This window comes from Physeter macrocephalus, chromosome 16 (genome assembly GCF_002837175.3).
Source record: "Physeter macrocephalus isolate SW-GA chromosome 16, ASM283717v5, whole genome shotgun sequence".
Lineage (NCBI taxonomy): Eukaryota > Metazoa > Chordata > Mammalia > Artiodactyla > Physeteridae > Physeter > Physeter macrocephalus.
In genome coordinates this window covers 65081097-65090520 of record NC_041229.1, presented here as the reverse complement: position 1 = coordinate 65090520, position 9424 = coordinate 65081097, and the positions used below count along the sequence as shown (strand labels likewise).

Here is a 9424-nt window from a genome sequence, read left to right as displayed (position 1 = left end):
GTGTACAATTTGAGAAGTTTTTTTTTTTTTTTTTTTTGCAGTACGCGGGCCTCTCACTGTTGTGGCCTCTCCCGTTGCGGAGCACAGGCTCCGGATGCGCAGGCTCAGCGGCCGTGGCTCACGGGCCCAACCGCTCTGCGGCATGTGGGATCTTCCCGGACCGGGGCACGAACTCGTGTCCCCTGCATCGGCAGGCGGACTCTCAACCACTGCGCCACCAGGGAAGCCCATGAGAAGTTTTGACATATGTATACACCTATGAAACCATCACTATAATTAAGAAAATGAACATATCTATCACCCCAAAAAGTTTCCTCCTGCCCCTAAGTAATACCACACTCCCACTCATCTCTACCTTGGCACCTTTTCATGCCCCAGCCCAAGTAACCACTGACCTTTGTGTCACTATAGTTTGGATTCTCTAGAATTTTATATCAATGGAATCACACAGCATGAATTGTTTTTTAGTCTGGTTTCTTTCACTCAGAATAATTACTTTGAGATTCATTCATGTTGTTGAGTATATCAGTTGCTCATTGCTTGTTATTCCTGAGGAGTATGCCATTGTGTGGATAAACCATAGTTTGTTTTCCATTCACCTGTTGATGGACATTTGGGTTGTTTCCAGTTTGGGCCTATTACAAATAATGCTGCTATGAATTCATGTATAAGTCTTTGTGGGTAAATACCTAGGAGTAGAATGGCTGGATCATATGGTAGGTGCATGTAGCTCTTTTAAAAATGGCCAACCTTTTTCCCAAAAAAGTTGTATCATTTTACATTCCCAACATGCTGTATATGAGAATTCCAGTTGTTCCACATCCTTGCCAACACTTTATATGATCAGTCTTTTTAATTTTAGCCATTCTAATAACTAGGGTGTGCAGTGATATCTCATTGTACTTCTAATATGCATTTCCCTAATGATAATGATGTTGAGTATCTTTTTGTGTGCTTATTTTGTCATCCATATATTTTCTTTGGTGAAGTGCCTATTTAAATTTTTTGTCCACTTAAAAAAATTGGTTGTCTTCTTATTGAATTGTAATATTTCTTTACATATTCTAGTTAGAAGTCCTTTGCCAAATATATGTTTTGCAAATATTTTCTCCCAGTCTGGGGCTCACCTTTTCATTTTCTTAAGTGTGTTTTGAAAAGCAGAAGTTTTAATTTTGAGGAAGTGAAACTTATTACATGTAATTTTTTTCCTTTTATGGATTGTGCTTTTTGTGCCATTTTCTTAATCTTTGCCAGATCCAAGGTCACTAAGATTTTTCTCCTATGTTCTCTTCTATAAGGTTTATAATTTTAGCACTTAAATTTAGATTTATGATCCATTTTTAGTTAATTTTTGCATGATATGAGGACAGGATCAAGATTCTTTTCTTTATTTTTAGCATATGCTATCCAGTTGTTCCAGCATCATTTGTTGAAAAGATTATCCTTCCCCCATTGAACTTCTTTGGCATATTTCTTGAAAATCAATTGACCATATTTGTGTAGGTCTGTCTCTGCACTCTATTCTGTTACATTGCTCCATTTGCCTGTCTTTACACCAGTACCACACTGTGTTGATTACTGTGTCTCTTATAAAGTCTTGAAGTCCGGTAGTCTAAGTCCCTCAACTTTGTTTTTCTTGATCAAAGTTTTGGCTACTCTAGGTAGCATTTTCATAGAAATTTTAGAATCAGCTTGGTAATTCCCACAAAATGAACCTGCTATGATTTTTATTGGACTTGCCCTAAGTCTATAGATCAATTCAGAGAAAAATGACATTTTAAAACGATTGAATCTTCTGATCCACGAACATGATATATCTCTGTATTTAGATCAGTAATTTCTCTCACAATATTTCAGAGTTTTCGGTTTATATGTCTTTCACATTTTGGTCAAATGTATCCCGAAGTTTGTGTATGTGTGTGTTTGTTTTGGGGTTTTTTTTTGCTGCTAAATGGTATTTAAAACATTTCAAAGTCTAATTTTTCATTGTTACTATAGAGAAATAAACAGATTTTTATATACTGACTTGGTATCCTTCGAAACTCACTTCTAGTTCTAGTAGATTTTTTTGGTAGTATTCTAAAGTATTTTTGTCTGCAAATACAGTGTTCTTTCTTTCTTTCCAATGTAATGCCTTTTAAAAAATTTCTTTGTCTGGTTTTATCGCACTGACTAGAAGCTCCAACACTACATTTAACTGAAAGCAATTTTTTCAGAGAAATAGTCCTGACTCCTGGCCCAGATTAGGCTCAACTATAGGACCTTGTTGAATTTAATTAGATTTTTAAAAATCATTATGTATGGTTCATCATTAGGCTGTTAGTTTTTACCACATTCAAATATTCATCAAATGTTCAAATGTTGAACAATTACTGCATGCCAGGCTTTGTGCTGGTTGTCAGGGAGACGATCCTCAGTACACTCTCCATAAGGTATATAAACGGAGTACACATAACGCAACACTGTAAATCAACTATACTTCAATAAAAAAATTTTTTAAAGGGATACACAGACACATGGATCTGGCCCTAATGAAGTCTCACCACCTCACTGAGGCAGTTTAGAACAAGAGTTAAAAAGCACAGCCTCAGGGGTTCCCTGGTGGCGCAGTGGTTAAGAATCCCCCTGCCAATTCAGCGGACACGGGTTCGAGCCCTGGTCTGGGAAGATCCCACATGCCGCGGAGCAACTAAACCTGTGTGCCACGACTACTGAGCCTGTGCTCTAGAGCCCGCGAGCCACAACAAGAGAAGCCCACGCACCGCAACGAAGAGTAGCCCCCACTCACTGCAACTAGAGAAAGCCCATGCGCAGCAACAAAGACCCAATGCAGCCAAAAATAAATAAATAAAATTTAAAATATATATTTTTTAAAAAGCACAGGCTCAGGGTTCACTCAGCTTGGGTTTGAATCTGCCTCTGCTCCTTACTGATTGGTTGACCTTGGAAAACTTGACTTTCTTAAGCCTGTTTCTTCAACTGTAAAATGAGAGTATTAATAATATCTACCTCATAGGACTGCTGTGTGGATTAAATGAATTAATACCTTTAAAGTACTCAGAACAGGGCTTGGCACATAGTAAATTGTCAACAAATATTATCTATTATTAGAGGGCAAGATTAGTTCTTGCAAGGTAAATCTACAAATGACTGGGGAAGGATGAGTGTGGCAACATGCACAAGCATAAGAAGTAGTTTAATTTAGCTGCTAAGCAAAAAGGCGATAGAGTCATACTTGGGTCTAAACCCTTGCTCTGCTGTTTATTGGCTGTGCAACTTTAAGCGAACTATTTAAACAAGAGCAATGCCTATAAAGTGCCTGGTATAGTATTTGGCACACAACAGATGCTTAATATACAGCAATTATCCACTACGGACGTTCTGAAAAGCCATGATCTCGCCAACACGTGTTCATAATAATAATAGTTGCCATTTACTAGGGCTTACCATTTTGGACCCTGTGCTGGTTACTTCCTATATATTCTCTTTTATGCTTCTTAATCTAGCTAGGTGAGCATAACGGGCCCCTTTCATGATAAAGAAACGAGATGATCTTTGTGTAGCTATAACCAGTGGGAGGTTGGAGGCCTAATAAGTAGTGGTTTGGAATTCAATCCTTGACCAAACCGGGGCTCGCAGTGCCTTTGCCACCCGCTGGGCTCTCGCTCAGGGGATGGGGCCACGAGGGCCAGCACCCGCCAGGCCGCACCCACTGAGGCCTCACGGAGCCTTAGCCTCGAGGAGCCTGCCAGGCGAGGCCTCTTCCGCCGCCACTAGGGCACGGCCCCCTCCTTGGCCTCCGCCGCCACACTTTCCTATCGGATGGCCTCCGCGGCCGGGGCCTCGCAGGTCCTCAGAAGCTGAGCCAGCTAGCGGAAGTTCTGGGGAGGAAGGTTGGGCACCGTCTCTAAGCAACGCGCTGGGGCGAGGGGGGCGGGGCACGCCTTGTACGTCACTGAGGTGCGACCGGGTAGCGGCCGGAGCCGCCGCCGCCGCCTGCGGGTCTGAGAGGCTGGCTGAGGCAGCGCCGCTGCTGTCGGAAGAGCGATGCCTTGAACCTGGGGTGAGCTCCGTAGCGCTGGTCTGTCGCCGCTTCCCCTGCGCCGCTCCACAGCCCTCGGACAGGGAGGAGAAACGCCGGCCAGGCCTCTACTGCCGCGCCGGGCTTCCGTGGGGAGACAAGCCCCGACCCGCCGCCGCCGTTTCTAGGCCTCGGCTTAGGGTGTGGAGCTGGCTTGGGAGGCCCTTCCGTGGTCGTACTGTCTCTAAGCCAGTGGTTTCCAGTGACAGAGCGTGGAAGTGGCTTGTCCCGTTTTTTGGCGGGGGGGGGGGTTCTGGGGGATCAGGAGACAGCTTTTCCTCCTCGAGCGCGGATCCGCTTTTGAATGTTGCCGCCGGCTCAGTCAGTCGGCCAGCGGACGTAGCTGTTGGTTCCGAGTGCAGGTGCGCTTGAGGCGGGGTGGTGGCGGAAGGGTGGTGGGTGTGTTGAGTTAACGCGTGAGTGAGGCTAGAAACCTGTGCGCGCCCCTCCCTGGACACCCTAGTTAGAAACCCTTGCCTGGGTGATGGCTCAGAAATGGCCAAGCCCATCTACTTAACCCGTCCTCCCGTTCTAAATTAGCTTAGACTGCTCCCCTTGCCAAAGGCCTGGCCTTGTCGAACCAGCCACCGTGAGACCCGGCAGAGACCAGAAGTTTTCTGGCTACTAATTGTAGTGTTCATTCTTGGAAAGGAAACTTTCTGTGTCGGTTTTGAAATGATTTCTTTGTTATTTTTATCGTGTTACAGAATGTGAGTTTACTATTATTGTTCAAATTTATCCCCAGCCCCTTTAAAATTGCAGTATACGTCCGTGTTCTGACCCTGTCCTATTTCACCGTGCCAGGTGATGCAGTTCTCATCTCTGGCGTATTTCTAAAGCGGCCGTGACACTTCCTGTGGCTTATAACTCTTAGATCTTATGCATGAAGTGATTCTTTTCCACCTCCCCCGCTTCCTGCTATAAAATGAGCTCCATCCGTTCTGAATTTCATCTGGAACATGAGGTGCCCCGGACCAACGATCCTAAATTAGTCGCCTCTATATTGGAACGCCCTCTAAGAAGTGATGCTTTCTGAATTCAGAGCTCAAAAATAGTATGAATATTTCTCCTTTCCTCTGATGCTGCCTGGCTGCAGTTTCTAAATATTTCCCTCCAGAATGTGGTTGTGTGTTTCCAAAATGTGTTCTTTGTCATTTGATAAAAGTGAGTTTTATGTTTGGTGTGTGTTGTCTGATCCTTCTAAGTTCACATTTAAGCACTTGACACACTTCCTTTCCCTTTCTCTTCCCCCAAAGGCAGAGAATGTCCAGAGAGAATTCTTACAAGTCTAGTTAGTGCATTTTTCCACATATGAAATGTATTGAGTAAACACCCTGGTGATATCAGAAACCCATGTTTTCAGTCTCCAAGTACTATCCTTTTGTAGTTTTTCTTTGCATAAAATTTTTGTCTGATTAAGGTCTTTGACCCCAGAACAGGCATTCTAGACTCTACAGTGGCTCTGACTAGTCTGATAATTTCACTATGGTCTGTAATAACTGCTGTTACTTTCTTGTCTTGCAGGACAGCTGATAATCTGTTTACAGATCTAGAGTTTGAGTAAACAATGAGTAATAAAATAGGGACCTAGTTTTAGTACTTAGTTTTTTTCACTGATGCTAAAACAGACTTAACAGTGAAAATAGTTGATAATTATTTCAACTGTAAATATCTCTTCTGTAAGTAAAGAAGTTGATACATAATTTCATGGAGGTCTCAGAGAGGTTTTCTAAATACTACAGTATTTGTGAACTAGTCATCTTGTACTTCCAGGCTTTTCATCTTTGCTTTAATCCTTTTATGAATGGGTATGGTTTAAATTTTCATGAAGGTTTTTTTTTTTCCAGTTACCCATGATGTGATTTTTATAGCTTTACAAAGAATATTTGAACTACAGCAATTCATTTTGTTAGAAAAAGCAGTGATCAAGTGTATGTTACCACCCACTAGGGAATGTGGCATTTGTGGAATCCTTGATATTCTTATGAGTTTCAAAATAAGTTATTCTTTATTTAGAAAATCCTTCAAATGTTTTTTTGAAAGCACATTGTTATCCTGCTTGAAAGGACTAAATTATAGGGGCACAATAGTATGAGAGCTGCCAGTTCTTTGAGAAGTGTTGACCAGAGATTTATCTTTTGCTGAATTCTATGCCAGTGGTTTGCAAATTAAGTTCCTGTTCAATACTGCTATTTCATGATCTAGAGGGAAGTATTTTGCTCATACCAAATAATGAAAATTTCTCAATTTACATAAACATTAATGATACACTTTTACAATTTTATATTTTTTCTTCCCTGTATTTTTTTTAACTTCAGCTTCTCTGCAACTAGTAGATGACTGAACAAGTTAACGAATCTCAAAAGAATACTAAGTTAATAATAAAAAACCAGAAACTGTCAGCAATATTTACTGTATCCATTCGTAAACATTTATTGTGTGCTTATGTATCAGCCAGAAGAGAGAACACAGCTACTGCCCTCAAGAAGCTCACAGAGGGGGATGGTCAGGTGACCTAACTGATGATATGTGCTGTGATAGAAGAATGTGCCTAGTCAGCAAAGAGGAACATTGAAAAACCTGTGGCGGGTGACTAGAGGGTGGCCTCAGCAGATTGTTTCATGAACATGCATGCACCCTTGATTGTGGCTTTATTGCATCTAGATCACAGAGTCATATTTTTATGCCCATGATGGACGTTGACATTTATCATCTTATGGTATTCAAAATGAACTGTAAATCCCCTTGTAGATTTTTTGATGATGGCCGTTCTGACCGGTGTGAGGTGTAGATTTGATTTGCATTTCTCTAATAATTAGTGATGTTGAGCATCTTTTCTTGTGCTTGTTTGGCCATCTGTATGTCTTCTTTGGAGAAATGTCTGTTTAGGTCTGCACATTTTTTGATTTGGTTGTTTTTTGAAATAGAGCTACATGAACTGTTTGTATATTTTGGAGATTAATCCCTTGTCAGTTGCTTCCTTTGCAAATATTTTCTCCCATTCTGTGGGTTGTCATTTCGTGTTTATGGTTTCCTTTGCTGTGCAAAACCTTTTAAGTTTAATTAGGTCCCATTTGTTTATTTTTGTTTTTCTTTTCATTACTCTAGGAGGTGGATCAAAAAAGATCTTGCTGCGATTTACGTCAAAGAGTGTTTTGCCTGTGTTTTCCTCTACGAGTTTTATAGTGTCTGGCCTTACATTTAGGTCTTTAATCCATTTTCAGTTTATTTTTGTGCATGGTGTTAGAGAATGTTCTAATTTCATTCTTTACATGTACCTGTCCAGTTTTCCCAGCACCATTTATTGAAGAGACTGTCTTTTCTCCATTGTATATTCTTGCCTCCTTTGTCGTAGATTAATTGACCATAGGTGCATGGGTTTATCTCTGGGTTTTCTATCCTGTTCCACTGATCTATATTTCTGTTTTTGCACCAGTACCACACTGTGTTGATTACTGTAGCTTTGTAGTTTAGCCTGAAGTCAGGGAGCCTGATTCCTCCAAATCCGTTTTCCTTTCTCAAGATTGTTTTCACTATTCGGGGTCTTTGTGTTTCCATACAAATTAAAAAAAAATTTTCTTCTAGTTTTGTGAAAAATGCCATTGGTAATTTGTTAGGAATTGCATCGACTCTATAGATTGCCTTTGGTAGTTTAGTCATTTTGACAATATTGATTCTTCCAATCCAAGAAAATGGTGTATCTTTCCATCTGTGTCATCTTAGGTTCCTTTCATCAGCATCTTATAGTTTTCAGAGTACAGGTCTTTTGCCTCCTTAGGTAGGTTTATTCCTACGTATTTTATTCTTTTTGATGCAATGGTAAATGGAATTGTTCCCTTAATTTCTCTTTCTGATCTTTTGTTGTTAGTGTATAGGAATGCAAGAGATTTCTGTGTATTAATTTTGTATACTGAAACTTTACCCAGTTCATTGATGAGGTCTAGTAGTTTTCTAGTAGCATCTGTAGGATTTTCTCTGTATAGTATCTTGTCATCTTCAAACAATGACAGTTTTACTTCTTCTTTTCCAGTTTGGATTCCTTTTATTTCTTTTTCTTTTCTGATTGCCATGGCTAGGACTTCCAGAACTACGTTGAATGAAAGTGGTGACATTGGACATCCTTGTCTTGTTCCTGATCTTAGAGGGAATGCTGTCAGCCTTTCACCATTGAGAAAGATGTTAGCTGTGGGTTTGTCATATATGGCCTTTATTATGTTGAGGTAAGTTCCGTCTATGCCCACTTGCTGGAGAGTTTTTATCATAAATGGGTGTTGAATTTTGTCAAAAGTTTTTTCTTCATCTATTGAGATGATCATATGGGTTTTATTCTTCAGTTTGTTAGTGTGGTGTATCACTAACTGATTTGTGGATATTGAAGAATCCTTGCATCCCTGGGATAAATCCCACTTGATCATGGTGTGTTATCCTTTTAATGTATTGTTGTATTCGAATTGCTAGTATTTTGTTGAGGATTTTTGTGTCTATGTTCATCAATGATATTGGCCTGTAATTTTCTTTTTTGTGTGGTATCTGTCTGATTTTGGTATCAGGATGATTGTGGCCTCATAGAATGAGCTTTTAGGTGTAAGGTTAGGTTGTTTATTTGAAATTTTTCTTGTTTCCTGAGGTAAGATTATATTGCTATAAACGTCCCTCTTAGAACTGCTTTTGCTGTGTCCCATAGGTTTTGGATCTTTGTCTTTCGTTGCAATTGTCTCTAGGTATTTTTTTGATTTCCTCTTCGATTTCTTCAGTGATCCATTGGTTGTTTAGGAACATATTGTTTAACCTCCACATATTTGTGTTTTTTACAGTTTTTTCCTGTAATTGACTTCTAGTCTCATAACGTTGTAGTCAGAAAAGATGCTTGATAAGTTTTCAATTTTCTTAAATTTGCTGAGGCTTGATGTGTGGCCCAAGAGGTGATCTATCCTGGAGAATGTTTCATGTGTACTTGAGAAGAAACTGTATTCTGCTGCTTTTGGATGGAATGTTATATAAATATAAATTAAGTCCATCTTATCTAATGCGTCATTTAAGGCCTGTGTTTCCTTATTGATTTTCTGTCTGGATCACCTGTCCATAGATGAAAGTGGGTTGTTAAAGTCCCCCACTATTATTGTGTTACTGTCAGTTTCTCCTTTTATGGTTCTTAGCATTTGCCTTATATATTGAGGTGCTCCTGTGTTGGGTGCATATATATTTACGATTGTTATATCTTCTTCTTGGATTGATCCCTTGATCATTATGTAATGTCCTTCTTTGTCTCTTGTAACAGTCTTTATTTTAAAGTCTATTTTGTCTGATATGAGTATTGCTACTCCAGGTTTCTTTTGATTTCCA

General features: G+C 40.0%; 1 protein-coding gene across 2 annotated transcripts in view; it reads left to right on the top strand.

The window, feature by feature from the left end:
- The first annotated feature begins 3972 nt into the window (after positions 1-3972).
- The window catches only part of RNF141 (ring finger protein 141), a 49942-nt gene continuing 44490 nt past the window's right edge, over positions 3973-9424 (top strand). Inside the window, exon 1 of one of the 2 annotated variants that reach the window (XM_028501432.2) lies at positions 3973-4063. The gene's annotated coding sequence lies outside the window, so the exon portion shown is untranslated. Of the gene's footprint in view, positions 4064-4353; positions 4444-9424 lie in introns of those variants that run through there. The other variant, XM_028501433.2, reaches the window with a different exon arrangement.